Raw genomic sequence first — 23,330 nt, 5'->3', positions numbered from 1 at the left:
TTCCTGCTGTTAATAGTAAACAGTGCCATTGCTTGAGGGCTGAGATCTTCAAAAATTTTAAATGTTTGTCAGGTATACTAAACATCAGGCACCGCACAGCAGTCTTTATGATATTGCCTTCTGGGATGAGAACAGTACGTAACAAATATCACTAGGTGGCATAACCACCCTGGTATACACCACTTGTTAAACAACACTTGTAGCAATTTTTGAGACTTTGATTATAGTCTGAAATAATTTCTATCCATAAAATAAAATCTACTGGTCCTCTGTTAGGAACTAACTGTTGGACTGACTCCAGGAAAAAAAGTGACAGGTTAGTACACAGTCTTGTGTAAGTTAGACCTATCCTTGCAGGCTCAACACATTCCTATTAATAATAAATATACAAATGATTTAATTAATAAAGATCAAGGTAATGCAAAACAAAAGTGAGAAATAGGTATCTTGCTTTTCTTTCCCTGAATTTTGAAATGGCATTCTCCATTAGTTTCTTGACAAGTCATCAAAATAATTATATCTATGATTCCCTCCAAGTCATCAGAGAGAGTCTTTCTTATTTCTAACTAGCTTAATTTCTGCTTAGAGTTAAGCACTCACAGAAATGCTTTGCTGATTGGGGGCTTTATTGAAGGTTAATTTATTATGCAAATAATATTTGGAACTTCGTTTGAGTGTAAGGCATGGTTTCCTCCATTGATTGTCATAGGCTTTCCTATTGAATATGAAACTGGTAGAAAGGTAAAAATAAAAAGTATGCTATAGCTATGGTACATACAATGTGAAAGATCTGCATCACATTTTTCATTTGTGACTAAACATGATTCTTTCACCATATAACAGTTCTGTATTCAGGAAGATGAACTCAAATGTAAATGCATTCACTAAAGTGAGCTCTATATGTCAGATGTTCTTTCTCCATAGAATAAATTGATTTTGTTAAAACACAGCATCCAAATTCAGTTTTCTTCCATTGCTTTTAATTGTAGTTGCATGCATTCATCCAAGAGGGGATTTTGGCCTTCAGTTTATTATAAAGGCTTTACAGTATTTGTTTATGAGAAAAAGCAACAGGGTCCTCCAAAAGCTGATCAGCTTAACAATCTGCTTCTTCAGAGGAAAAAAGGGTAAAATTGAGTATTAAAAACAAACCTACAAAACATCCAAAATTCTGGAAATGGAAACAATTGTAAAAGCTTTTTTGCCTTTGATGTTGCTCTTTAGTAACTTGAGAATCATAACAAAATGGACAGCTTTATGCTGCATAATTCTTCAGTTTTTCAGTTGTAGTACTGATGGAGGGAAATTTACCATATTTTTTGGATGCCATATGCCCCAAATAAGACACGTATGTTGTTTTTTGGCAAGGCAGGAGGAGGAAGAAAAGATTTTTCCAGAATTATGGCTGCATACAGTAGGGGCAAAACCTAATCTTCAGCTCACTCACCCTCCCTCTTCTGCTCAGGCAAAAGCCACAGTTTTAACCCTCTCACAGTTGAATTGTGAATTGCTGTTGGCTGCTCTGCCAAAACCTGAAATTGTAGCTGGTGCTTAAGACTGGAGTCTGTTGGCAGATCTAGGATTTTAAAAGAGCTAAAAATAGCCTGCAGGCTTGTGAAATAGGAGAGAGTTCAGAAGCAGCTAAATTGCAATCCTTTTGCTTGTAATCCTAAAAGCAATTAGCTGGAATCAGTGCATTTTATGGAACCATGAAGTCAATTGTCTTCCTTCTTGCTGCCTGAATAGAAATGCCACTACTGCTATCCTAGGCAGAAAAATCAGCTTCCCTGCTTAAGACACAGACCCCAATCTTGGAAGTCTAATTTGGGTGGAAACGGAAAGGTGCTTGTAGTACGCAAATAAATATGGAATGTTCAGGTTCTCATTGAACTGAAAACAACCAAACAAACCCCTAATATTTTCATTTTAACTGATCTTACAAACCTTCAGTATCAAGCATGGGAGGAGACAGGGAGGAGAGGTAGGGGTGTGGCGCTTTACGTTAAGGAGAAATACACATCCTCAACAAGTGGCACTGGGTCAAAGGAAGGGCATACTGAAGTGCTCTGGGTTAGAATACCAGGAAGTCGAGGGGAAAGGGACGTAACAGTGGGGGTCCACTACAGATCACCCAAGCAACGGGAAGAGCTAGGCCGGGAATTCTTAAGTCAGCTCATGGAGGTAGTTAGGTGAAAGGACGTGGTCATCATGGGTGACCTGAACTTTCCAGACATCTGCTGGGAAGAGCAGTCAGCCAGGTTTGACTGATTACGGAGGTTCCTAGCCAAGATACAGGACCTCCATCTAACCCAGGAGGTGCACAGCCCCACCAGGGGAAATGCCTTGTTGGATCTGGTCATGGCCATGGGCGACGACCTGATGAGGGGTCTGAGGGTGCTTGACCACCTGGGTGACAGCAATCATCACCTGCTGGAATTCAGGAGGGTGGATTTCAATGAGGTAAGGAGAATAGTCGGGGAGGCACTGAGGTCCCGGCGGGGAGGGGAGTCGGGTGTCCAGGAAGAGTGGTTGTTCCTTAAGGAGACAATCCTCCAAGCCCAAAGGGAGGTAATCCCAACATGGGGGGCAAGAGGGCGCAAAAGCCCCCATGGCTCACCAAAACCATATGGGAATGTCTCCTAGCTAAAAAGAAGGCCATCACTAGGGAGGTTGCTCGGGGCTGTAGGGTGGCAGTCAGGAAGGCCAAGGAGGAGATGGAACTGGGACTAGCTACCCAAATCAAGGACAACAAGAAGTCCTTTTTTAAATACAGAGGGGGTAAAAAGAAGGTACTGGGTAACATGGGGCCTCTGCAAGACACGCTAGGAAATCTGGTTGTCGCACCAGACAGCAAAGCTAACCTATTTAACAATTTCTTTGCCTCCATTTTTCTGAGCAGGGACCAGGTCACAACCCCCACTGGGACCCCCACAGGTTTCAGGGGAGGTGCACCCAGGCCTAGGTGCAGTGAGAACCTAGTCAGGGAACTTCTGGAGGGGTTGGACATATTTTAATCAGCAGGTCCAGACGATCTCCTCCCCAGAGTGCTGAGGGAATTAGCAGAGGTCATTGCGGGACCCCTGGCATGGCTTTACAAGCACTTATGGTGCTCTGCGAGGTGCCAGAGGATTGGAAAAGGGCCAATATGGTTCCCATTTTCAAAAAAGGGAGGAAGGAGGACCCAGGGAACTATAGGCCAGTCAGTCTTACCTCGGTCCTGGGTAAGCTTTTTGAGAGAGTTATCCTGGCGCATGTCCACGAGGGGCCAGCAGGGAAGATTATGCTTAGGGGCAACCAACACAGGTTCATTAGAGGCAGGTCCTGTCAGACCAACCTGGTGGCCTTCTATGACCAGGTCACAAAATCCTTAGATGCAGGGGTAGCAGTGAATGTAGGCTTTCTGGACTTTAGGAAGGCCTTCGACACTGTCTCTCATCCCATTCTCATTAAAAAACTAGGGGACTGTGGCATCAACACCTACACAGTCAAATGGGTCACTGGTTGGCTAGAGGGCCACACCCAGAGAGTGGTGGTGGATGGGTCATTTTTGAGCTGGAGGGATTTGGGCAGTGGGGTTCCACAGGGCTCGGTCCTCGGGCCTGCACCGTTCAACATCTTCATTGGCAACTTGGTTGAGGGGGTAAAAAGCACCCTGTTCAAATTCGTAGATGACACTAAGATGTGGGAAGAAGTGGGCATGCTAGAAGGGAGGAATAGGCTGCAATCATACCTAGACAGGTTACAGGGGTGGGCAGATGATAACAGTATGGGTTTCAACACTGACAAGTGCAAGGTGCTGTACCTAGGGAGGAAGAACCAGCAGCAGACCTACAGGCTGGGGAACTCCCTTCTCATCAGTGCAGAGGCAGAAAAGGATCTTGGAGTCATTATTGATGCCAAAATGAACATGGGCCGACAATGTGGGGACACAGTCAGGAAGGCCAACCACACCTTGTCATGCATCCTCAGATGCATCTCAAGCAGGTCCAAGGAGGTGATCCTCCCCCTCAATGTGACACTGGTCAGGCCACAGTTGGAGTACTGTGTCCAGTTCTGGGCGCCGCACTTCAGGAAGGATGTGGACAACATGGAGAGGGTCCAGAGGAGGGCCACCCGCATGATCAGGAGTCAGCAGGGCAGGCCCTTCGAGGAGAGGCTGAGGGACCTGAACCTGTTCAGCCTCCACAAGAGAAGGCTGAGGGAGGATCTAGTCGCCATTTACAAACTAGTCAGTGGGGGACCAAAAGGCATTGGGGGAGTCCCTGTTTCTCCGAGCACTCCCAGGAATGACTAGAAATAACGGTCACAAGCTGGCAGAGGGTAGATTCAGACTAGACATCAGGAGGCGCTACTTCACAGTCAGGGGGGCTACGATCTAGAACCAACTTCCAAGCGAAGTGGTGCTGGCTCCTACCTTGGGGGTCTTTAAGAGGAGGCTGGATGAACACCTAGCCAGGGTCGTTTGACCCCAGTACTCTTTCCTGCCATGGCAGGGGGTCAGACTTGATGATCTGCTCAGGTCCCTTCCAACCCTACCAACTATGTGTCCACTTTTAAACTTTTAACCTGGCTCTCCATGCACAATGCTTGTTCATCAGTTATTTTTATCAAGAGAAACACTATTTAACAAAAGTGACACTGAAGATGGTTCTAGAAAATGCAGTTGCTGTCTCTCAGTCCTGGTGCACTCATTTCCAAGAAATGTGGCCTTGTGACATGAAAAGTTCTACTATTCTGACTCTAGAATGATAACAACTGAATCAAAGTATCCTCCATTTTTCTCTGGCTAATTATGAGGTGGGGATGTACAGCAGCGTGTGGTGTTTGGAGCTGAAGGACTAGTACTACGAAAGAGCTCAGCAGGTATATATATGCAACTATGTTGTAGAAATGTGACAACCTTATCTTGTTGAAGTCCCTTGTGCTTTTAAACACACGTGCTTTAAGTCTCACTGGGTGCATCTACATGAGATGCTAAAGGTGCAGTAGACTAATTCTAGCACACATTAAGGTGGCAGCAGAAACATGATAATGCACTAATGTGCAGTAAAATTAGTCACTGTGCATTAGTGTCACAAAAGGAGAGCATTGGCACTAGTGTGCAGTAGCACCAGTTACTGGGCATAGTATTAGTACCTGTTATTACAAGTACTAAACATAATGTGCAGTAACTACAGTACATTGATGCACATGTAGACGTGCCCACTGTCAACCAAAACTTTTTTTTTTTGGGTGGGGGGGAGTTTATTAATCTAAGTAAATAGTTATCGATCCTTCTTTTGTTGTGTTTGGCATTGTCTCTTCTTTTGAGTTGTTTGTTGTGCTGGAAAAAATCCCATCATATCAGGAAACAAGATTTAGAGGAGATTATTTCTGTGTTTGAGATAAACAATAGGCCTGTGCGAAGCAGCTAGTATTTGCTTCCAATTCAGATTCGGCCAATTCGGGGGACTGTGATTCGATTTGGTGATTCGAATCACTGTCCCGAATCGATCTGGCTGAATCTGATTCAGAGATTTGGCTGCTGCCAAATCTCTGAATCACCCAGGCCCACCCCCCCACTGCTTTCCCACGCTGGTAATGGCTGCCCCAGCTCCCGGCACTTTGAAAAAAAAAGCCCTGACTCACCGGGTGCTGCCAGGCTGGGGGGTGGAGGCGATCCCTGCTGTCCCTCACTGCGTGGGGGGCTCTGCATGAGCCCTGCAACCACCCCTTCACCGTCTCATCCCCCCTCATGGCTGCCCTGCCTGCCCCAGCTCCAGCCCTTTAAGGAAAAAAAAAACTGAGAAAAACCCCCAGATTCACCGGTCCCTGCCTGGCAGGAGGGGATCCCCACTGCCCTATGTTATGTGCAGGGCTCTGCACGAACCCCCCGAATCATTGAGGTCACTGCAGGAGCGGAGACTCCTGGGGTTTTTCTCAGGTTTTTTTCTTAAAGGGCTGGAGCTGGTGTGGGCAGGGCTGGGGGGAGCAAAGGGGGAGGTTTGGGGGGCTCAGGGCAGAGCCTCCCATGCAACATGGGGCAGTGGGAGGCAGCAGGGATTGCCCCCAACCCCCGCCTGGCAGCACCTGGTGACTGGGGCTTTTTTTTAAAGTACCAGGAGCTGGGGGAGCAGGCAGGGGATGGGCCTGGAAGGGGTGGCCTACCCTTCCCTCCTCCCTACTTACCAACTCCAAGTCTGGTTCCGGCTCCCTGCTGCAGTGGGCAGGGACTGTCCAAATCATCATCTTTTTGGAAGATTCAGAGAGCTTTGAATCTATTTGGACCTTTTTATTGGTCCCCTGATTCGATTCTGATTTGGAAATTCAGTCACCAAATTGGACCGAATCTCCTCCGAATCGAATCAGCACCCAAAGCTTCGCACAGCCCTAATAAACAATTGCTTAAGAGTTTTAGTTGCTGGTTTAATCCATACCCGGCTTTTAACATTGGCTTCTGTCAGAGCCAGTTTTCAAGAGTAAGTACTACTTACAACTAGTAAATTCTGAAAAGATGATGTGTTTTCAATGAGGTGAGTTTTATTAACAGAAGGGCAAAAATCAGTCAAATAGTGTTTTCTACCTGAAACTCTGAAATCCATCAGGGCTTCCTTTCAGAAATGACAGAAAACTCATATCTGATAAAAGTTAATATCCCATCCCCCATGCTTCACCAGAATGTCGTCAATGAAGTAGAATATTTTTTCCTCAAAGCTGTGTATTTAAACATAATACAAAAGGTTTATAACAAAAAGAATTTATAACAAGAATTATAACAATGCTTTTGTCAAACTGTAAAGCATACATGATATTTTTAGATAGTCCTGGCTTACATAATTCAGATGTTAACATCCTAAGTTTAAAATGTCTTATATTACATAAATATTTTTAAAAAACCTAAGGGAGTAATGTTGTCAGTAACAGAAATACAGCTGGATACTGGACAACATAGGCTACAGATAGACGAACAATTATATAATATGACATAGACTTATAGACAAACTTAAATGGGGCAGAATTTATTACTCAGAACTGAATGAAATGGGTTAAGGTATTGCATATTAGTTTCCTTGACTTCAGGTTAAAAGTAGACAGATGAAACACTGGATTTGGTTATACCCTAGTAAGTCCTTTCTCCTTGAAAGCAGTATGTATGTTTCAACTGTCCGTGTCCATAATATGTATTGTCAGTGTCAGAATGAATTGGATGCATGTGCATTTATCCCCTTAAAATTATTTATCAGCTCAGAAGTCAACCAGACGTATTTAAGGTGATTTGGGACCCATATCTGACTCTGTATTTTACTGTGAGAAATACAATAAACAGTATTTTACTGTACTTCTGTAAAGGATGTTATATGTTGTGTTCCAGTTCATGAGATCAGAAATACATTTATGAACATTTTTTGTGCCTTTTAAGAAATAAATGGGCATGTGCAAATATAATGACCATGAAATGTACCAGAGTATTAGCTCAGATACTGGTGTTCATTCTGCCCCACAGATCAAGCCTGGGAAGGGGCAGTGGCAGGGGCAGTGCCAGCACAGTTCTTCCAGAACCCCTCAAACCTGCCAAGAGCTGGGACAGGGGGTGTAGTAGGGGAATGCAGTTTAGCCATTGTGACTGGGACTGTGATGCCCACTTCACAGCTTCATACTTTATACTTCATACCTATGTCTACTTACATACTTATGTATATATTACACTCCCAATTATAGACAATAATCACAATAACATTGATGTTGGTGGAGATAAGCATGGGTCCATGTCCACCTGATCCTCTTATCTAGTCATTAATATGCTTTTCCCACACAGCTGTTTCTTAAATTTAAAAAAAAAATCTTCTTGGACAGACTGCTTCTGAATTTAGTGAGCACTGGTTTTGAATTAGATTTTCATGGTTCAGGCCTATCTCCAGCTATATCATAAATGTAGAGGACAAACCCCACGCTGATCTTGGATTCTTACTTAAAATACTCTCTTCGGCTTCCCACACAGAATAGAGTTCGTTATTGAAGGGGATTTTTATGGCTCATGCTGGGATTGACGTCACAGTCACCCACAGCACAGAACTGAAGAAATTCTGAAAAATGCACATGCAAGCAGTTCCTTCCTGTCAGGCACAGTAATCAGAAGCAGGTTTGGCTCTTTGGCTGTGATGCACTTCAGATACTTGCAGGCAGTTAGTGAGCTTGCTAAAATCAGTGTGTGAAAATAAAGGCATGCTTAAGGAAAGTTGTAGCTCTCTTTCTCATGTATGCCTCTCATCCGTGTCCCTTTTCGACACATCATGCAAGAGCTGTCTTTGTCTTACCGGTTCCTGTCCAATTTTCCTCTTCAGTGTTTGTTCCTCTTAGCTTCCGTCTGCTTTTACTTCTAGGTACATACCTTTCTTCTGAGTGCATATATGTGTAGGTGTTTTGCTTTTCATGGCTTCAGTCTATTGACCCACACAGATTTTTCCTTGTTTTCTTCCTCCCCGTTCCCTCCACCAGTATCTTTCTCTTTTAATTCATTTCCCATCTAGACCCATGAAATAACTTGCTCTGGACCATGTAGCAAGTCAGTGGGAAATGATGACCAGATTGCCAGTTCTCTGTTTTAACCACCCACCTGGTTGTCCCCTTGCACTGAATTCTCACACTAAAGCTTAGTTGTCTGTACAGTCATAATGGGAAATTAAGAAACAGACTGAGAGGAATTAAATTAATTAATTATGATAACCCAAGTGCTAAATACATTTTTAAAATAAATTCTGCTAGAAAGAGAAGCAGTTGGTTCTCAAATGTCAAGTCAGTCTTGACAGAGTGTGCTGGCTGAAAAAGAAAGCCAGCACCAAAGTACAGCTAAGCATTCCCTGTCTTATATTACAGCAACCCTCGGTGGTTGAGGGCGAAAGGGAGGTCACATCAAATGAGGCAGGCTTTCTTGTCTCCTTCCTGCAGTGAAGTGGTCCGATTTAGGTGAGCCATCTGCTCCCACTTCTTGCATTAAAAGTCATGCTGTGTAGCACATTGCAACGCCCAGCCTGAGGACTTCTTGGAGTGTAAATGTACAAAGGTAGTTCTGTAGTCCCAGCGATGGTTCTCATTTGGGAGGCAGAACAACGCACACAAGCAACTACATATATTCAGCATTAGCACCTGTACTGAATCCATATGTTCTTGCTTTGACTTAACATAATCCGTTGAGGTTTGCTGAAGTTCAGCTGAATGTGACTTGGAAGGAAGGGTGCCAACTAACTGTCCATAACATCACCTTTTCATATATCCTTGCAGGTCCTGTCATTTACCAATATAGTCTTTGATAACTTAGCAAGTTACTCTTACTAGTCAAACAACTCAGCCTTAAGTGAAGTTATTTTTTCTACTTTACTCTGCATGTGTTGTATCTCAACTACTATGTGGTGTGAAGAGCATGAGTCTCAACTCTGCTGGAATGAGTCTGGAGAGGTGATGTCCTATAAAGAAATCAGTTGTTTAAAAAGAAAAAAAAAAGTCAACCCAACTTCAGCCTTATTGTGTATAGCTTTTAATAAGATGTAAGGATAAAGAGATCCAAACTAAGAGTATGAAGACACAAATGAGCAATAATACAACTTATAACAATCCCACATATGATAGAAGTATATACAGAAGACTTTCAATATTTCCCAGTTTTCTTGGGTATTTTTTTACAAACCTTTTCCAGTATTGGGCTGCACGAGAGATTAAACTTAATTTTGAAAGAGGTCTCAGTCTGATTTCCTGAGTGCAGTAATCTCAAATGTGCTTGTATGGCTAATTGTGGGCACACTTGGAGGTTCATTCTGAAAAAATGACTATGCCTATCACCCTCTGGTTCATTCACACAATATATGAAAAGGGTTGAGAAATATTGAGCCTCCAGTGACTTCCTTGATCTGACTCTGAATGTGCTTGTAGACGCAAAACTCATTATAAAGCAGGGTTGTCAAACTCACACAGCCCCACAGGCCAGATGAGTGGTGTAGGGTCCATCTGTGGGATGGATTGGGCCCACAGACCCGCATCCTTCCTCACCACTTCCCCAGCATACTTGATCTGGGCGTTGCTCCAGCTAGTCTGGGACCAGTGTGAATCCTGGAGCAGCTAAAATGTGCACTGCATGCAGTGTAGTCTGCCGAGAGCAGCAGCTGCGCTGACACAGTGGCCTCCCTGCCAGACTGCAACACACACAATGCCTGTACTAGCAGCTCTGGGACTGTGCTGCATACAGCACCCACTCCAGCCTGTCCAGGATGCGACTTGCACATGGTGCCTGCAAAGCACCGCATGCAGTGTGGGTCCTGGACAGGGTGGAGCGGTCACTGTGTCACAAAGCAGTTGCTACATGCAGAAAAGTACAGCCAGGGTGGCCACCATATGCAGCATGGCTGACACCCTTGGCAGGCTGAGCTGTACGTGGTGTCTATTCCAGCCATTCTGGGGGTTTGTGCTGCACATAGTGCAGTCCCAGATTGGCTGGAACAGCTGCCAGATGAGGAATGGGGGTAGGGGTCTGTGGCCAGATCCAGCCGGCAAACCAGCCCAGCACCATTGGCACTCACTGTGCCCTGTGTAGGTCTGATCAGACCCAAGGGCAGCACTGGGCCAGATGGCAGGGCTTTATGGGCCATATATTTAGCAACCCTGACATAAAGGTATCTGCATAAATCAGGTTTAGTTTAAAATCAACTTAGAGTACTGGATGTAGAGAGGGTGAAGCAAAAAGGGAAGTTAGCTCTGATTACTGGCTATATGAAAGCCAGTTATGCTTTGAGGCTTATTGGCCAGTAGTTTTGTGTATGATCTCTGGGAGCCTCTTAGCCACTTTTTCTTTCATACTTTTGTAGCCAGGATTGTGGATAGCGTCACAATTTGTAGCCATCAAAATTTATGAACATCAGATTTCAACCCAAATGGTATTTTGCATATGTGAAACCCTTCTGTCTTGTATATTTTAAGCCACTCATCCAGAATCCCATTTAAGAGCTAAAACACGTGAGTACATGGGAAGGAAGAGAATAATTAACAAATAATTCAGTAAATAGGTTATGGTAAGATTATCTGAGACAGGAACAGAAGAAAGGAAAAACAGTATTGGTTATGTTACATGCCTCGTCCACCAATTATTGAGTTATCATCATGTCCTCCCAGCCAGTGAGGTAGACATATTAATTTCCTGTGGCTGACCAATTACACACATTCTTTTGTAGGAAAAGTAAATTCTGAGAAATAAAATCTTTGAGGCTGCTAGCAGTGCTGCTTTTCCTCTCCCAAACTACAGGAAAGCTTTATAGCAGCTGGCAACTGTAGCTCAGTTGATTTTTATCAGAAACCCTTTTAAAATGACCAGCTTTACCCAGAAGCCTAAAAATAAAGATACTCTGAAAAGCTTCTTTAAAGTTTTCAGTTGAAACAGAGATTGGCTGCTTTGATATTGACAAAAAAGATTAATAATGATGGCAAGCCCTGGCTATCCTGTTCAATGTACCTTTTAAATTTTTACCCATGATGGTACCTGTGAATTACATTTGTACAAGCAGAATAAGGGTGTTGTGCATTAAGCACCAGGCTGGGAGTCCAAGAAAGTTCCATTTCCAGTTCCTTTGCTTAATTTCTCTGTACTTAAGTTAACTCATTCATAACATGAGGATGATGGTGTTCACCCAGCTTTGTAACATGCTTTAAGACCTTCACACAAAAAATGCCTTCTAAGTATATATTATTGTTGTGGTATAAAATGAAATGTGGTCATGTGGGAAAACTCTTGCATGTCACTTAAATGAGAAGAATGAAAGTGGAAATATAGGGTTTATTTTTTCTAAATATAACATGTTTCTTCTACATGTTAGTGTGGGAATTGACCAAAATGCCATGTAACCTGCACATGAGTTCAGGCTGTTCTGGTGAGGTGTTGCTTCACTGAAAGAAGTATGTTACTGAGAAATTACTGATAAAATGTTTGTGTGCTTATTTCCCTCTCCAATTACTCAGATTTAAAGCAAGAAAAAGAAACTCAGTACAACAACCTGGAGGAAAATAGGTAACAGACTGTAACACAATTTAAAATAGTTATGGCAAATATGCAGATTGAAACTGGTATGCCAGAAGAGTGAGAACATGCATAGGTCACAATGCTAGCAAAATGCGTAGAATGGTACGGTGAAACCTTCGCCCTGTTGAAATCAATGGCAAACCTTTGTGAACTCTGACAGGGCCAGGATTTAGTGCACAGTTAACTGTGGTGTAAAGACTGGCTAGGGATTGGTGATTTATTACCCTTTGAGAATTTTCTGAGCCCTGTTTTAGAGTAATTTGATTTCCTTCAGCTTTCCTTTCAGCTACGTCCCCTGGCTTATACAAAAATGTAGGTAAAACTGGGCCAAATATTACCTGCTTTATGTTGAGCAGCCATATTCATGCAGTGGTATGATATGCCATTTCTGCCATTTGAAAAGCATCATTCATAGAAGTCAAAGATAGCAGGACTGAAAGATTTGAAACTGAATCTGTGATAGGGAAGTTTAACCTGGTCACAGATATCCACCAAAGATACACAACAGAGCAAGAATAAGAGTCATGGGTGACTGGTGTTGCCTTAGTTAGGGGGAGCACATGCCCCATCAGCAATCGGGGGGGTCCCCCCACAACCAATCGCACCAGCCAGGAAGTGGCCACTCCCCAGTCGGCACTCGCGGGGGCACTGGAGCTCCCACCTGCCCCTCTTTCCTGTCGCCTGAGCAGGGAGTGCAGCTTTTCAGGGGGTGCACCAGTGCTCTCAGGAGGTGCATGTGCACCCCCATGTACCCCCTGTGCATCTACACTGGTAAGAATTCATATTTAGGGGTCATCCAGGGACTGTGGATGGTGGAGCAAAAGACTGCAAACTGGAGGAGAGTGGAGGAGAGGGAAGCATAGAACGAATCAACCATGGTATAAGGGGAAAAGGGAGAGCAAAAAGGAGAGGCCTGAGATCAGGCAAAAAGTTATCCGTGCTGCCACAGTATCTACTCACTTGCCTTTACGCCGTGAAAATAATTTGCATATGGGCAGACCCAGACACAGGCATTGGCGAACCAGGTGGCTGCCCAGGGCCTGGCCAGAAAGGGGGCCTGGAAATGAAAAAAATAATTTACAATTGCAAAAAAAATGTTTTAATATTGAACATATATGGGACTGGCAATTTTATCAATTGAGAACGAACTATTTAAAGACATCAATACCACAGATCTGATAAAGACTTTTGCAACAAAAATATGCCACAGAGTGGAATTTATATAAACATTTTATGATAAAAACATATGATTTGAACATTTGATTTTCTTTTTTACATTACATCTTCTATTCATTGTCTATTGAAATTTATAAAAATAGTAATTTTTTTCTGTTGTTCGATTATTATTATCTTTATCTCTGGTGAAGGAGGGCCCGATACTAGAAGTTCACCCAGGGCTGCCAGGAGTCTAGGTATGGCACTGCATATGGGGAAGATAAAGAGTCCTTGCTCTCCTGTCAGACAGTACTTGTACATGGAGGAGTGAGCCGGTAGTATTCAGCAAGTCTGCTTGTACATTAAAAGCTGTGGTGGTGTTATAAATTATTTGAATGTGTGCAAAGTCCCTGACCTTTAAGATTGTGATGATTGCCTATAGATTCTTTTCATGTTTTAGTTTTAGGCTTTAGTAACTGATATCGTGGCCTCTTGTTCCAGATTTATTTGTCTTGGCTCTTTGTATGCTACCCATGGGAAAATGATGTGAATGCTGTGTTTTTAAATGTGTCTTAGCTTAGTAAGAAAAGTCGAGTAGATCTTGTTGTTTCTAGATGTCAAAACATTCTCTTTTGACCTGACCATTCTATAGAAGAAGTTTGTTGAAAGTGTGACTGACTGACATGATGACTGATTGGCTGATAACAGTGGCTGACAGTGATTGATTGAGTGCAAAATTATCTGCTCTCATTACTCCTGAAATTGAATTCAGATTGGTTCTATCATAGTGTTACCATGGAGACAGTAACCTGCTGTAGCAGGTGGTTGTAGCTGGTTGGTGCACGGTGATCAATAGCCACTTCCTGTGTTGGTCCAGGGGCATTATTAAAAAGCACAATAAGGTGGAAGATATACTTGTTTTTAAGATAATTCTTGTTTTCCTTGGTGCAAAACATAGAGTTTGTCCAAGTTCCATTTTTAACTAAAAGTTCTATAGAATTTAATAGAGTTGAAATGAAAAAAAAATGCAATGGAAACTTAAGAGGCTTTAATAGAAAATTATATCCTTTGTAGTAGTGTTGGGTTAAGTTGTAGCTGTGATGGTCCAGAAAAACTGTGAGAGGCAATGATTTTTGAGAGTGATATCTTTTATAGGACCAACTGTATAGTTTGTAAGGACAGAGATGATCTTTCAGAACTGAGGAAGTATACAGTGGTATCTAAAAGCCCATGTCTGCCCTTCCAAATTATTTCCTTTTTATACATTTTATTAAAATACATAGGTTGCTTAAAAAGCAGCATGGATATAATTTCCTAATCAATACTGTAGTACTATTCCATAAGTAACTGTGATGTACTAGGTATTAGTATCTCAGTTAATTTATACTTGAACTATAAGAATGCTTATTTGTTGATTATACAAAATAGTCACGGTTAGCATAGTCTTGGAACACTATGCATTTTATCTGTTTTAATATTCTACCAGGATTTCAAAGCATTTGAAATTATTAATTGATATTCCTAATAACAATTTCTCTAGGTTACAGAAGATAATTATACCAATGCCACAGCTACGTAAAACAAGGCTTAGAAAAGGTTGTGTAAGTGTCTACAGTAGACTTCCACTCTAGCAAGGTGATATGTATTACCTAAACAATCTTCCTTCCAGTATTCCCCTGAAGAAGGAATAAAATGGTAAGTGAGTTTACAAGCCAGTAGGGATCTTAATAGACAATTTCAAGGCAGTAAAGATGTTACTGAGTGTCTTCTATTCACAAAATCCACTGCTCAACTAAGGTAAAAAAAATGCATGTGTGTGTTTATTCAGAGCACTATTCATTTGAATAAAATAAAAGCTTTTGAATAAAAAACCTTCAGCACCTCATTCATGGTCCCTGTAGATTGCACAGTACAGTGATACATCAATGAGTTCACCCTCAGAGACCAAGGAATTTAAATCCATTCTAGAACTATGATCATCTGTTTGATCCTTTGCATTATCTCACTAGTTTTAATTTTTTTTTGTTAAAAACTTTACCTTTTGTTGAGTCATACAGTTTGCTCAAAGCTCCCAATGTAATGTGTTAATGCATTTCTTTTTAGGAAGCCAATATTGCAGTACACTGTAGACAGCTGTAGAACAGATTATGGGAGCACAAGAGAGACTTCAAAAAGGTCTATACACTGATGACAGCTGGATGGACAAATAAACTATTTAAAGTACAATCTTATGTCAATCTGTGAAATTCACTGATAGATTGAACACATTCTGGCAAGTGTAAAGGTTAACTTCTTCATGTTCTGACTTTTGCTTCCTGGTTTTGGGGATGTGATAAAAAGTTGAAATGCAAACATATCATGCACAATTTCTAGTATTGCATAGTGCTGATCGATAGCACTGTCTGTAGTTACAGCTTTATAGTTGTATGTTTTTGACCTACTGTTGTTCTCTGTCAAGTACACCCCTTAGGTGTCAAGTCTTACATCCTGCCCCTCACACAAGGTGGAACCATAGAATCATGTGCTCTCAGGTTGGCATCTGAGCTATAGTCTCAACCCTCTCTTCTCAACTGTATTGACAAAATAAGCCAAACTTGTTCTGGCATCTGTGAAGGTCTGGGGACTTGAAAACAGCAAAGGGGTTAAAGCAACTGAATAATAAGCAACAGCTACATTCATTTTTTCCCTCCTAATGCTTAATTTTTCTTTACAGGATTCCCTGCATTTGTGCCATTGTCTTTGTTGGCTTGTGAGAACCTGATTATCATTACTGCAGTTTCGGCCCCAGCTCCCGGCACTTTGAAAAAAAAAGCCCTGACTCACCGGGTGCTGCCAGGCTGGGGGGTGGAGGCGATCCCTGCTGTCCCTCACTGCGTGGGGGGCTCTGCATGAGCCCTGCAACCACCCCTTCACCGTCTCATCCCCCCTCATGGCTGCCCTGCCTGCCCCAGCTCCAGCCCTTTAAGGAAAAAAAAAACTGAGAAAAACCCCCAGATTCACCGGTCCCTGCCTGGCAGGAGGGGATCCCCACTGCCCTATGTTATGTGCAGGGCTCTGCACGAACCCCCCGAATCATTGAGGTCACTGCAGGAGCGGAGACTCCTGGGGTTTTTCTCAGGTTTTTTTCTTAAAGGGCTGGAGCTGGTGTGGGCAGGGCTGGGGGGAGCAAAGGGGGAGGTTTGGGGGGCTCAGGGCAGAGCCTCCCATGCAACATGGGGCAGTGGGAGGCAGCAGGGATTGCCCCCAACCCCCGCCTGGCAGCACCTGGTGACTGGGGCTTTTTTTTAAAGTACCAGGAGCTGGGGGAGCAGGCAGGGGATGGGCCTGGAAGGGGTGGCCTACCCTTCCCTGCTCCCTACTTACCAACTCCAAGTCTGGTTCCGGCTCCCTGCTGCAGTGGGCAGGGACTGTCCAAATCATCATCTTTTTGGAAGATTCAGAGAGCTTTGAATCTATTTGGACCTTTTTATTGGTCCCCTGATTCGATTCTGATTTGGAAATTCAGTCACCAAATTGGACCGAATCTCCTCCGAATCGAATCAGCACCCAAAGCTTCGCACAGCCCTAATAAACAATTGCTTAAGAGTTTTAGTTGCTGGTTTAATCCATACCCGGCTTTTAACATTGGCTTCTGTCAGAGCCAGTTTTCAAGAGTAAGTACTACTTACAACTAGTAAATTCTGAAAAGATGATGTGTTTTCAATGAGGTGAGTTTTATTAACAGAAGGGCAAAAATCAGTCAAATAGTGTTTTCTACCTGAAACTCTGAAATCCATCAGGGCTTCCTTTCAGAAATGACAGAAAACTCATATCTGATAAAAGTTAATATCCCATCCCCCATGCTTCACCAGAATGTCGTCAATGAAGTAGAATATTTTTTCCTCAAAGCTGTGTATTTAAACATAATACAAAAGGTTTATAACAAAAAGAATTTATAACAAGAATTATAACAATGCTTTTGTCAAACTGTAAAGCATACATGATATTTTTAGATAGTCCTGGCTTACATAATTCAGATGTTAACATCCTAAGTTTAAAATGTCTTATATTACATAAATATTTTTAAAAAACCTAAGGGAGTAATGTTGTCAGTAACAGAAATACAGCTGGATACTGGACAACATAGGCTACAGATAGACGAACAATTATATAATATGACATAGACTTATAGACAAACTTAAATGGGGCAGAATTTATTACTCAGAACTGAATGAAATGGGTTAAGGTATTGCATATTAGTTTCCTTGACTTCAGGTTAAAAGTAGACAGATGAAACACTGGATTTGGTTATACCCTAGTAAGTCCTTTCTCCTTGAAAGCAGTATGTATGTTTCAACTGTCCGTGTCCATAATATGTATTGTCAGTGTCAGAATGAATTGGATGCATGTGCATTTATCCCCTTAAAATTATTTATCAGCTCAGAAGTCAACCAGACGTATTTAAGGTGATTTGGGACCCATATCTGACTCTGTATTTTACTGTGAGAAATACAATAAACAGTATTTTACTGTACTTCTGTAAAGGATGTTATATGTTGTGTTCCAGTTCATGAGATCAGAAATACATTTATGAACATTTTTTGTGCCTTTTAAGAAATAAATGGGCATGTGCAAATATAATGACCATGAAATGTACCAGAGTATTAGCTCAGATACTGGTGTTCATTCTGCCCCACAGATCAAGCCTGGGAAGGGGCAGTGGCAGGGGCAGTGCCAGCACAGTTCTTCCAGAACCCCTCAAACCTGCCAAGAGCTGGGACAGGGGGTGTAGTAGGGGAATGCAGTTTAGCCATTGTGACTGGGACTGTGATGCCCACTTCACAGCTTCATACTTTATACTTCATACCTATGTCTACTTACATACTTATGTATATATTACACTCCCAATTATAGACAATAATCACAATAACATTGATGTTGGTGGAGATAAGCATGGGTCCATGTCCACCTGATCCTCTTATCTAGTCATTAATATGCTTTTCCCACACAGCTGTTTCTTAAATTTAAAAAAAAAATCTTCTTGGACAGACTGCTTCTGAATTTAGTGAGCACTGGTTTTGAATTAGATTTTCATGGTTCAGGCCTATCTCCAGCTATATCATAAATGTAGAGGACAAACCCCACGCTGATCTTGGATTCTTACTTAAAATACTCTCTTCGGCTTCCCACACAGAATAGAGTTCGTTATTGAAGGGGATTTTTATGGCTCATGCTGGGATTGACGTCACAGTCACCCACAGCACAGAACTGAAGAAATTCTGAAAAATGCACATGCAAGCAGTTCCTTCCTGTCAGGCACAGTAATCAGAAGCAGGTTTGGCTCTTTGGCTGTGATGCACTTCAGATACTTGCAGGCAGTTAGTGAGCTTGCTAAAATCAGTGTGTGAAAATAAAGGCATGCTTAAGGAAAGTTGTAGCTCTCTTTCTCATGTATGCCTCTCATCCGTGTCCCTTTTCGACACATCATGCAAGAGCTGTCTTTGTCTTACCGGTTCCTGTCCAATTTTCCTCTTCAGTGTTTGTTCCTCTTAGCTTCCGTCTGCTTTTACTTCTAGGTACATACCTTTCTTCTGAGTGCATATATGTGTAGGTGTTTTGCTTTTCATGGCTTCAGTCTATTGACCCACACAGATTTTTCCTTGTTTTCTTCCTCCCCGTTCCCTCCACCAGTATCTTTCTCTTTTAATTCATTTCCCATCTAGACCCATGAAATAACTTGCTCTGGACCATGTAGCAAGTCAGTGGGAAATGATGACCAGATTGCCAGTTCTCTGTTTTAACCACCCACCTGGTTGTCCCCTTGCACTGAATTCTCACACTAAAGCTTAGTTGTCTGTACAGTCATAATGGGAAATTAAGAAACAGACTGAGAGGAATTAAATTAATTAATTATGATAACCCAAGTGCTAAATACATTTTTAAAATAAATTCTGCTAGAAAGAGAAGCAGTTGGTTCTCAAATGTCAAGTCAGTCTTGACAGAGTGTGCTGGCTGAAAAAGAAAGCCAGCACCAAAGTACAGCTAAGCATTCCCTGTCTTATATTACAGCAACCCTCGGTGGTTGAGGGCGAAAGGGAGGTCACATCAAATGAGGCAGGCTTTCTTGTCTCCTTCCTGCAGTGAAGTGGTCCGATTTAGGTGAGCCATCTGCTCCCACTTCTTGCATTAAAAGTCATGCTGTGTAGCACATTGCAACGCCCAGCCTGAGGACTTCTTGGAGTGTAAATGTACAAAGGTAGTTCTGTAGTCCCAGCGATGGTTCTCATTTGGGAGGCAGAACAACGCACACAAGCAACTACATATATTCAGCATTAGCACCTGTACTGAATCCATATGTTCTTGCTTTGACTTAACATAATCCGTTGAGGTTTGCTGAAGTTCAGCTGAATGTGACTTGGAAGGAAGGGTGCCAACTAACTGTCCATAACATCACCTTTTCATATATCCTTGCAGGTCCTGTCATTTACCAATATAGTCTTTGATAACTTAGCAAGTTACTCTTACTAGTCAAACAACTCAGCCTTAAGTGAAGTTATTTTTTCTACTTTACTCTGCATGTGTTGTATCTCAACTACTATGTGGTGTGAAGAGCATGAGTCTCAACTCTGCTGGAATGAGTCTGGAGAGGTGATGTCCTATAAAGAAATCAGTTGTTTAAAAAGAAAAAAAAAAGTCAACCCAACTTCAGCCTTATTGTGTATAGCTTTTAATAAGATGTAAGGATAAAGAGATCCAAACTAAGAGTATGAAGACACAAATGAGCAATAATACAACTTATAACAATCCCACATATGATAGAAGTATATACAGAAGACTTTCAATATTTCCCAGTTTTCTTGGGTATTTTTTTACAAACCTTTTCCAGTATTGGGCTGCACGAGAGATTAAACTTAATTTTGAAAGAGGTCTCAGTCTGATTTCCTGAGTGCAGTAATCTCAAATGTGCTTGTATGGCTAATTGTGGGCACACTTGGAGGTTCATTCTGAAAAAATGACTATGCCTATCACCCTCTGGTTCATTCACACAATATATGAAAAGGGTTGAGAAATATTGAGCCTCCAGTGACTTCCTTGATCTGACTCTGAATGTGCTTGTAGACGCAAAACTCATTATAAAGCAGGGTTGTCAAACTCACACAGCCCCACAGGCCAGATGAGTGGTGTAGGGTCCATCTGTGGGATGGATTGGGCCCACAGACCCGCATCCTTCCTCACCACTTCCCCAGCATACTTGATCTGGGCGTTGCTCCAGCTAGTCTGGGACCAGTGTGAATCCTGGAGCAGCTAAAATGTGCACTGCATGCAGTGTAGTCTGCCGAGAGCAGCAGCTGCGCTGACACAGTGGCCTCCCTGCCAGACTGCAACACACACAATGCCTGTACTAGCAGCTCTGGGACTGTGCTGCATACAGCACCCACTCCAGCCTGTCCAGGATGCGACTTGCACATGGTGCCTGCAAAGCACCGCATGCAGTGTGGGTCCTGGACAGGGTGGAGCGGTCACTGTGTCACAAAGCAGTTGCTACATGCAGAAAAGTACAGCCAGGGTGGCCACCATATGCAGCATGGCTGACACCCTTGGCAGGCTGAGCTGTACGTGGTGTCTATTCCAGCCATTCTGGGGGTTTGTGCTGCACATAGTGCAGTCCCAGATTGGCTGGAACAGCTGCCAGATGAGGAATGGGGGTAGGGGTCTGTGGCCAGATCCAGCCGGCAAACCAGCCCAGCACCATTGGCACTCACTGTGCCCTGTGTAGGTCTGATCAGACCCAAGGGCAGCACTGGGCCAGATGGCAGGGCTTTATGGGCCATATATTTAGCAACCCTGACATAAAGGTATCTGCATAAATCAGGTTTAGTTTAAAATCAACTTAGAGTACTGGATGTAGAGAGGGTGAAGCAAAAAGGGAAGTTAGCTCTGATTACTGGCTATATGAAAGCCAGTTATGCTTTGAGGCTTATTGGCCAGTAGTTTTGTGTATGATCTCTGGGAGCCTCTTAGCCACTTTTTCTTTCATACTTTTGTAGCCAGGATTGTGGATAGCGTCACAATTTGTAGCCATCAAAATTTATGAACATCAGATTTCAACCCAAATGGTATTTTGCATATGTGAAACCCTTCTGTCTTGTATATTTTAAGCCACTCATCCAGAATCCCATTTAAGAGCTAAAACACGTGAGTACATGGGAAGGAAGAGAATAATTAACAAATAATTCAGTAAATAGGTTATGGTAAGATTATCTGAGACAGGAACAGAAGAAAGGAAAAACAGTATTGGTTATGTTACATGCCTCGTCCACCAATTATTGATTTTTCATCATGTCCCCCCAGCCAGTGAGGTAGACATATTAATTTCCTGTGGCTGACCAATTACACACATTCTTTTGTAGGAAAAGTAAATTCTGAGAAATAAAATCTTTGAGGCTGCTAGCAGTGCTGCTTTTCCTCTCCCAAACTACAGGAAAGCTTTATAGCAGCTGGCAACTGTAGCTCAGTTGATTTTTATCAGAAACCCTTTTAAAATGACCAGCTTTACCCAGAAGCCTAAAAATAAAGATACTCTGAAAAGCTTCTTTAAAGTTTTCAGTTGAAACAGAGATTGGCTGCTTTGATATTGACAAAAAAGATTAATAATGATGGCAAGCCCTGGCTATCCTGTTCAATGTACCTTTTAAATTTTTACCCATGATGGTACCTGTGAATTACATTTGTACAAGCAGAATAAGGGTGTTGTGCATTAAGCACCAGGCTGGGAGTCCAAGAAAGTTCCATTTCCAGTTCCTTTGCTTAATTTCTCTGTACTTAAGTTAACTCATTCATAACATGAGGATGATGGTGTTCACCCAGCTTTGTAACATGCTTTAAGACCTTCACACAAAAAATGCCTTCTAAGTATATATTATTGTTGTGGTATAAAATGAAATGTGGTCATGTGGGAAAACTCTTGCATGTCACTTAAATGAGAAGAATGAAAGTGGAAATATAGGGTTTATTTTTTCTAAATATAACATGTTTCTTCTACATGTTAGTGTGGGAATTGACCAAAATGCCATGTAACCTGCACATGAGTTCAGGCTGTTCTGGTGAGGTGTTGCTTCACTGAAAGAAGTATGTTACTGAGAAATTACTGATAAAATGTTTGTGTGCTTATTTCCCTCTCCAATTACTCAGATTTAAAGCAAGAAAAAGAAACTCAGTACAACAACCTGGAGGAAAATAGGTAACAGACTGTAACACAATTTAAAATAGTTATGGCAAATATGCAGATTGAAACTGGTATGCCAGAAGAGTGAGAACATGCATAGGTCACAATGCTAGCAAAATGCGTAGAATGGTACGGTGAAACCTTCGCCCTGTTGAAATCAATGGCAAACCTTTGTGAACTCTGACAGGGCCAGGATTTAGTGCACAGTTAACTGTGGTGTAAAGACTGGCTAGGGATTGGTGATTTATTACCCTTTGAGAATTTTCTGAGCCCTGTTTTAGAGTAATTTGATTTCCTTCAGCTTTCCTTTCAGCTACGTCCCCTGGCTTATACAAAAATGTAGGTAAAACTGGGCCAAATATTACCTGCTTTATGTTGAGCAGCCATATTCATGCAGTGGTATGATATGCCATTTCTGCCATTTGAAAAGCATCATTCATAGAAGTCAAAGATAGCAGGACTGAAAGATTTGAAACTGAATCTGTGATAGGGAAGTTTAACCTGGTCACAGATATCCACCAAAGATACACAACAGAGCAAGAATAAGAGTCATGGGTGACTGGTGTTGCCTTAGTTAGGGGGAGCACATGCCCCATCAGCAATCGGGGGGGTCCCCCCACAACCAATCGCACCAGCCAGGAAGTGGCCACTCCCCAGTCGGCACTCGCGGGGGCACTGGAGCTCCCACCTGCCCCTCTTTCCTGTCGCCTGAGCAGGGAGTGCAGCTTTTCAGGGGGTGCACCAGTGCTCTCAGGAGGTGCATGTGCACCCCCATGTACCCCCTGTGCATCTACACTGGTAAGAATTCATATTTAGGGGTCATCCAGGGACTGTGGATGGTGGAGCAAAAGACTGCAAACTGGAGGAGAGTGGAGGAGAGGGAAGCATAGAACGAATCAACCATGGTATAAGGGGAAAAGGGAGAGCAAAAAG

Source organism: Alligator sinensis, unplaced genomic scaffold, assembly GCF_000455745.1.
Source record: "Alligator sinensis unplaced genomic scaffold, ASM45574v1 scaffold458_1, whole genome shotgun sequence".
In the NCBI taxonomy this organism is placed as follows: domain Eukaryota; kingdom Metazoa; phylum Chordata; order Crocodylia; family Alligatoridae; genus Alligator; species Alligator sinensis.
The sequence above is the reverse complement of the archived record's forward strand: the minus strand, read 5'-3'. Positions refer to the sequence as shown.